Source organism: Macrobrachium nipponense, chromosome 24 (genome assembly GCF_015104395.2).
Source record: "Macrobrachium nipponense isolate FS-2020 chromosome 24, ASM1510439v2, whole genome shotgun sequence".
NCBI lineage: Eukaryota > Metazoa > Arthropoda > Malacostraca > Decapoda > Palaemonidae > Macrobrachium > Macrobrachium nipponense.
The window spans coordinates 23455266-23464401 of NC_061091.1; positions in this window are offsets into that span (position 1 = coordinate 23455266).

Below are 9136 nucleotides of genomic sequence, written 5' to 3' on the forward strand. Positions count from 1 at the left end.
GTTTTCAATGTTTCAAGGGCTTTCGTTGAATCGAATCGAAAACTAATTATCAAACAAACAGCCAAATGAAATGGGTCTTTAAAAAAAATTACACATGAAAATATAGCATTTATAAAAAAACAATGCGGAATGACTGTCTCCATCAAGCATTACTGCCCATGGTGGACGCCCAAATCTATTCGCTCAGAAGGATCGAATGGTTGCTTTAGTCCAATTCAACCATCACAGCAGAAAGGTCTTCGTCGTGCACACCTAAGCAATGTCTACGGAAACCTGCAGCTACCACAGGGCAAACCAGGAGAATTCGAAAATGGAATTTAGGCCATGAGCCAAGCGCTGTGACCTATGAAGTCATTCAACGCTGAAAGGGTAATTGATAATGAGGTTAAAAAGGTGTAACAGAAGGAGAACCTGGCAGTTGCACTATAAAGCAATTGTTAGGAGAGAGACAGATGGAAGACAGCAAACATGAACAGAGGTACAATCTTACTATAATGGGCGTTATGTCTGTTTGTCCGTCTGTCATTCAATCACGACCAAACGGCTGGTCCGATAGGCGTGAAATTTGGCAGGGTTATAGTGGGAACCCCTAAGATAGTTTATAATGGGGTTTCATCCTACATCCCCTTCCCCTCCGAAGGGGGTGGGGGTGAGAATAGATTCCCTGAAACGGAGCTGGTTATGCCCGTAGACTTAGTTACTTTACTAATTTATCATACATAATTTCTGTAGAATACATATTTGCTACTAAACGGAATGCCAGAGGTTGCAGCGTAGCTAGGGACCGAGGGGACACTGCAAAGGACCTTATGTAATATTTACAGTGCACCACGTGAGGTTCACTGACGACACTAACCCCAACCCCCTTCCCCTATGGGGCCTTCAGGAGAGAGAGAGAGAGAGAGAGAGAGAGAGAGAGAGAGAGAGAGAGTCAATCCCCCCGATACTCACAACTGCACGACTTCTCCCCGGAAGTGGTCTTTTAATCCTTCACTAAATCATTCTTACACGAGGCATTGGAACTACAGCTCTACAAGGTATAAGCCTAAAGGTAGTACACTATGCCCTAAGTTGACCTTGAGGTAAAAAGAGCCCAAAGTAACATCCATATGTCTTCTACCAGACGCTTTGCAATTGGATACAACTTGTTCTTTATGTCCAGCAGAAAAAAAACAATAACAATCAAAAACCAATAACGCCTACAATTTGGTGGGATTTCCCAATCTGCGAGTAATGAGGCATAATTATACACAAGAGATGCCAATATCGTATGACGAAAATCCTCCATCTGCATCATATAACACTAAATCAGATTCTAGAGAAGAAACAAAATCATTTTATTAATAGCGTTCACGTAAACCATTTACGTGCTTATACCATACACACCTCAGTCAATGAATAATCTGTAGTACATTAAAAACGATGTTAGTCAGAGAGAGAGAGAGAGAGAGAGAGAGAGAGAGAGAGAGAGAGAGAGAGAGAGAGAGAGAGAGAGAGAGAGAGAGAGAGAGACATCAGCCATGGCTACGACTATCGGCTTATGAGGAGACAGTCAAAGGAACGTGATGAAAGTCATGTTCTCATACAAAATAATTCAATCCAATAAACTCCGAACAATACTATAAAACCTCAATTTCAAGGCAGAATTTCCGTGTCCGAAAGTATTCTTCATTGTCCCTCAGACTTTTGTACGAACATGTCTAAATGGAATAGTTTTCTCTTGAGATGAAAAAAAGAAAAAACACATTAAATACTCTACGGACAAGGTTGCAGGCCCAACGCCGTTCACAACACGGGCTACAACCCACCACAGTCACCTACCAAAGATACAATCTATACATCAATAAACAGACGCAAAACGCGTTTTAACAGAACGTAATCAAATGCCTCTACGCGGCATGAGGGAAAAAAAACCAGGCCCTCACGCTAATGAGTCGAGTAACCTGACCGCTAAATCATGGCAATTAGACATCAGTATCACATAAAAGCAAAGCATGAAAATGACCAAAGAGACTGGCAACCCGATACTCGGGAATCGACTGCGACTTAAAATCAAGTCGCCAGCAATTATTCCCGAAATTCATATTGAACCGGATTGCAATCGAAACTGACTTATTCGCCTTGTTTACTTCATTACGCGAGTCGCGAGCCTCTTCAGTAACTAAAGCCTTAGGGAATGGGGAAAGGGAAGGGGGAGGGACGCGAGGGTGGGGGGGCGCCTCACCAGCACCAGACAGACAGACAGACAAGCAGACACGCGTACACACGGATGCATTCGATCCACTTAAAGCTGCGTTGGACGGCCGAGCCGGGCGACGCCGTTCTTCCGCTTAAACACCCTTCGCCTATCGACGATTTCCCATTATTTTTATTATTATTACTATTATTAGCATTATTTATAATAGCACAAGTCACAAAAATGGTGAAGAAATCCACAGTGGTGTAGATATAAATATATACTACTTAAACATACATTTACATATACACCACTGGATTTCTCCTCCATTATTATTATTATTTTTTTTCTTTTTTGCTCTATCACAGTCCTCTAATTCGACTGGGTGGTATTTATAGTGTGGGGTTCCGGGTTGTATCCTGCCTCCTTAGGAGTCCATCACTTTTCTTACTAAGTGCGCCGTTTCTAGGATCACACTCTTCTGCATGAGTCCTGAAGCTACTTCAGCCTCTAGTTTTTCTAGATTCCTTTTCAGGGATCTTGGGATCGTGCCTAGTGACCCTATGATTATGGGTACGATTTCCAATGGCATATCCCATATCCTTCTTATTTCTATTTTCAGATCTTGATACTTATCCATTTTTTCCCTCTCTTTCTCTTCAACTCTGGTATCCCATGGTATTGCGACATCAATGAGTGATACTTTCTTCTTGACTTTGTCAATCAACGTCATGTCTGGTCTATTTGCACTTATCACCCTATCTGTTCTGATACCATAGTCCCAGAGGATATTTGCCTGATCGTTTTCTATCACTCCCTCAGGTTGGTGCTCGTACCACTTATTACTGCAAGGTAGCTGATGTTTCTTGCACAGGCTCCAGTGGAGGGCTTTTGCCACTGAATCATGCCTCTTTTTGTACTGGTTCTGTGCAAGTGCCGGACATTCGCTTGCTATGTGGTTTATGGTCTCATTTTTCGTATTGCACTTCCTACATATGGGAGAGATGTTATTTCCGTCTATCGTTCTTTGAACATATCTGGTTCTTAGGGCCTGATTTTGTGCCGCTGTTATCATTCCTTCATTAGGGCCTGATTTTGTGCCGCTGTTATCATTCCTTCAGTTTCCTTCTTTATCTCTCCCCTCTGTAGCCATTGCCATGTGTCATCACTGGCTAGTTCTTTAGTCTGTCTCATGTATTGTCCGTGCATTTGTTTGTTGTGCCAGTCCTCTGTTCTGTCTGTCATTTTCTGGGTCTTCGTCTACTTTTATTAGTCCTTCTTCCCATGCACTCTTTAGCCACTCGTCATCACTGGTTTTCAGATATTGCCTCAGTGCTCTGTTCTCGATGATGACGCAGTCCTCTATACTTAGTAGTCCTCTCCCTCCTTCCTTTCGTGTTATGTATAGTCTGTCCGTATTTGCTCTTGGGTGTAGTTCTTTGTGTATTGTCATATGTTTCCTGGTTTTCTGATCTATGCTGCGGAGTTCTGCCTTCGTCCATTCCACTATTCCTGCGCTGTATCTGATTACTGGCACTGCCCATTGTGTTTTATGGCTTTTTATCATATTTCCGCCGTTGAGTTTTGACTTGAGTATCGCCTTGAGTCTCTGCATATATTCTTTCCTGATCGTGTCCTTCATCTCTTGGTGTTTTATATCCCCTCCTTCCATTATTCCCAGGTATTTGTATCCAGTCTCATCTATGTGTTTGATGTTGGTCCCATCTGGTAGCTTTATCCCTTCAGTTCTCGTTACTTTGCCTTTTTGTATGTTGTTATTATTATTATTATTATTATTATTATTATTATTATTATTATTATTATTAATAAAGGCTTCCACAACAAATCAGCTGCCTCGTCATCTTATTCCTATAATCACTTCCGTTTTTGCAATGAGAGATTTTCAAACGTTTCATATACTAAATAGAAATGTAACAGTTCTTTAAAAATCACTGTTATTATTATTCAAAACAATAAAGAGTAACACTATTGCAACTACCATTTCAGGTCACCTTCCAAATTATATTAATTTCTTATCTACATATTTTATTTTGAGTGACATTTCACGCAATGTCATATTAATCAGTGATAATTAACATGACTGCTAAGATTACTTTCTCTCTCTCTCTCTCTCTCTCTCTCTCTCTCTCTCTCTCTCTCTCTCTCTCTCTCTCTATCACACACGCATAACTCTCTTTGCAAAGTAATTTCATAGCTTCAAATGAAAATTCTCTTACGTGATTATCTATATTTAAGTAAAATCTTATAAATTAGGCAAGACAAAACACATCAATGACACTCGATGAGGTAATAATAATAACACCATCACATGTAATAATAAAAACTGATGAAGCAACAGTGACAAAACTATGAAAAAATACACGAAAAATAAAGTGAAATCCGACAAATTCGTCATCGGACAACAAACAACGACTTTTGCAAACTAAGAACGGAACACCTATTCAAAAACATGATGGAAAACATTTACGATCGAGCAGCGCCATCCAATCTTAATATTTAAAAAAAAATAAAATTAAAAACGATTTTCAGGTTCATAAGCCTTGTTTTGACGTCAAGTACAAAATACATAAATCGGATATAACTTAGTATTTATTTCTTCATTATTCAATTGTCAATTTTTATTTACGAAGCAAAAAACTTCCCTTTAACTAGAAGCAAAATGCGTAAACATTATTTTAGCCATTTTCTTGATTCAAGTTTTAACTTTAAAATCCAATAAATCATAAAGGATACACAAATAAATACATATAATATCCATGTTTATCAATTGAGCTATCATAATATCTAAGTTTATCAGTTTAAACTCTGACAGACTCTACCTATCGCTTATAATAAATTTCTAATACTTCTCAGTAGAGCATTTCCTTAATGTTTAATCTTCCAAATATTAACTTCCACCTTTCACCAACGAACGCCAAGAGAGAGAGAAATAACTGACCTAAATCTAATTAATTTTTTTTTCATTAAATATCGGAAGATCTCCTCTATGACGCTCATTCATTATCCGTGCATTTTTGAAGGCCACGGACCATCATTAAATTTCGGGTTGTGTCGTAAAATTGCGCTGCTCCCAAAATATTTTCATGAAGAGCTTTTAGATTTTCTTCAAATAATTGTCATTGGTAACTTCACTAGCAGATTCTTAATTATATATATATATATATATATATATATATATATATATATATATATATATATATGTGTGTGTGTGTGTGTGTGTGTGTGTGTGTGTGTGTGTGTGTGTGTGTATGTATGTATGTATGTATATATAATTATTAATATATATATGTATATATATATATATAATATATATATATACTATATCACACAATATATAAATATATATATATATATATATATATATATATATATATATATATGGTATATATATATATATATATATATAATATATATATATATTATATATATATATATATATAAAGGAGGAATTTACAGATTCATCACATTTAACTTCCCATGGAGAGTCCGAGCGACAAAGGAGGAATTTACATACATATATAAGCGAAAACCACAGGAAAATGATAGTCAGAAATCCAAGCGCTTTCGTCTTTACTAAGAACATTGTCAAGGAACGAAAGCGCTTGGATTTCTGACTATCATTTTCCAGTGGTATTCGCTATTTAATGAACGTCCACGTGCATTCTGCTGTGATTTTTTAAGAATATATATATATATATGTGTGTGTGTGTGTGTGAGTATGTATGTATACAAATATACTATATGAACATATATGTAATAATATAAAATATATATATATATATATATATATATATATATATATATATATATAAATTATATATATATATATATAAGTATAAATGCATGTACGAATGTTGTCTGTGGCATGTGTACTGGCATAATGTTTCTTTGCTTTATCGAAAATCTCCTTAACACTGTGCTGGGCCATTCGCTAATCACATCCGAAGTATGGATTTTCAGAAAGCCTATTCCCACAGACAAAAGAAAAATTGTTTTTAGACAGGACAAAAGAGGCTTACGTGAGCATGCTTTCAATTTTCGTAATGTTTTACATAGTTACTTTTTCGTCCAAGGACCGCACTAAATGGAGTACTGAATCTGGCAACGAATAATTGAAGTTTTTATTATTATTATTATTATTATTATTATTATTATTATTATTATTATTATTATTAGTTATTATTATTATTATTATATATTTTTTTTTTCTTTTTTTTTTTTATCAACAGTCCTCTAATTCGACTGGGTGGTATTTTTAGTGTGGGGTCTTGGGGTTGCATCCTGCCTCGTTAGGGAGTCCATCACTTCTTCTTACTAAGTGCGCCGTTTCTAGGATCACACTCTTCTGCATGAGTCCTGAAGCTACTTCAGCCTCTAGTTTTTCTAGATTCCTTTTCAGGGATCTTGGGATCGTGCTGGTGTCCTATGATTATGGGTACGATTTTCACTGGCATATCCCATATCCTTCTTATTGTTCTATTTTCAGATCTTGATAACTTATCCATTTTTTCCCTCTCTTTCTCTTCAACTCTGGTGTCCCATGGTAATTGCGACATCAATGAGTGATACTTTCTTCTTGGACTTTGTCAATTAACGTCACGTCTGGTCTATTTGCACGTATCACCCTATCTGTTTCTGATACCATAGTCCCCAGAGGATCTTTGCCTGATCGTTTTCTATCACTCCTTCAGGTTGGTGCTCGTACCACTTATTACTGCAAGGTAACTGATGTTCTCGCACAGGCTCCAGTGGAGGGCTTTGCTACTGAATCGTTGCCTCTTTTTGTACTGGTTCTGTGCAAGTGCCGGACATTCGCTTGCTATGTGGTTTATGGTCTCATTTTTCGTATTGCACTTCCTACATATGGGAGAGATGTTATTTCCATCTATCGTTTCTTTGGATATATCTGGTTCTTAGGGCCCTATGTTGTGCCGCTGTTGATCCATTCCTTCAGTTTCCTTCTTGAGCTCTCCCCATTGTAACCATTGCCATGTGTCATCGCTGGCCAGTTCTTTAGTCTGTCTCATGTATTGTCCGTGCATTGGTTTGTTGTGCCATTCCTCTGTTTCTGTTTGTCATTCTCCTGTCTCTGTATATTTCTGGGGTGTCTTCGTCTACTTTTATTCAGGTACATTCTTCCCACGCACTCTTGAGCCACTCGTCTTCACTGGTTTTCAGATATTGCCCCAGTGCTCTGTTCTCGATGTTGACGCAGTCCTCTATGCTTAGTAGTCTTCTCCCTTCTTCCTTTCGTGTTATGTAAAGTCTGTCCGTATTTGCTCTTGGGTATAGTGCTTTGTGTATTGTCATATGTTTCCTAGTTTTCTGGTCTATGTTGCGGAGTTCTGCCTTCGTCCATTCCACTATTCCTGCGCTGTATCTGATTACTGGCACTGCCCATGTGTTGTGGCTTTTTTTATCATATTTCCGGCATTGAGTTTTGACTTGAGTATCGCCTTGAGTCTCTGCATATATTCTTTCCTGATCGTGTCCTTCATCTCTTGGTGTTTTATATCCCCTCCTTCCATTATTCCCAGGTATTTGTATCCCGTCTCAATCTATGTGTTTGATGTTGCTCCCATCTGGTAGCTTTATCCCTTCAGTCCTTGTTACTTTGCCCTTTTTTCCCTTTTCCCGTGGCAGAGTGGGTTAGGTCGTCAATTGACTGGTTAAGCAACATTGGGGCTGGTCAGTCGTTGGATGGGTGACCGCTCTCCTCGGCGTTGATTTCTTGGGAAAGAATCTTTATAATTTCCTCAGTCTACTCAGCTGTAAATGAGTACCTATTCCTGATGGGTAGGGTCCAGCTATGGGTTAAATAGCAAAAAACTCAGCAATGATGGAAAGAAATGAAGAATTTAAACGACAACGACGTAAATGGAACCTCTGGCAACAGAGGAGCTTCGTCCGGCAGCCAGGTATTCAGCCCAGTTGAAGGGGAAGACGGTCAGGTACTTGGAGGTCGTCATCCAGCAACTGACCACCACAACGACAGTAACCAACAGCCTGAGATTGGAGCTACAGAAGCAAACCAGAGGAAAGAAATGGACGAGAGAAGAAAATAAGGAAATATGGAGATGCTACATCAGAAGCAACCCGACGGAGAGAGGATATAGAAGAAGTTGGTCATCATCTGGAATGAGAGGAATAACACCCCTCAAAACAGAGCAGAGGCTGGCAGACCAAGTAAGGAACATATAGAAAAAGAATTGGCTCTCCCCAACAGAAAGAGAGGAACTCGAAAGGGAAATGACGCACGGCAACGAATTACAAGAAGACGAACTGAGATACGATGCCACAGAAGACGACAGGGATGATGAGGTATTATTATTATTATTATTTTATTATTATTATTATTATTATTATTATTATTATTATTATTATTATATATATTTATTATATATATATATATATATATTATATAATTTATATATATATATATAATATTTATTATATATATATATATATCACATCTAATAAAAGGAGCCATAAAAACACCAAAAATGTAGAGAGAAAAGTACTATATTTCAGAGACTGCTGTCTCTCTCTTCAGGTATATACCTGAAAGAGTAGGACAGCAGTCTCTGAAATATAGTACTTTTCTCTCTACATTTTGGTGTTTTTATGGGCTCCTTTTATTAGATGGAATTCTGTTGTTACAGAACACTTTTACCAGTCATATCATATATATATATATATATATATTATATATATATATATATATAATATATATATATATATATATATATAGCATCTGAAAAAACATTTCATAAAAATTACACTCGCAATTATTCGCTACAACAATTTCTGAAAACAAAAACAAAATTGCACAGCAAACCAGCAAAGAGAAAATAAAAATAGAAAGAGACAATACACTCAAAACCGACGAATAACTAAAAAAAATGAAGAAAGTCTCATAAATACATCATCTCGAACGCA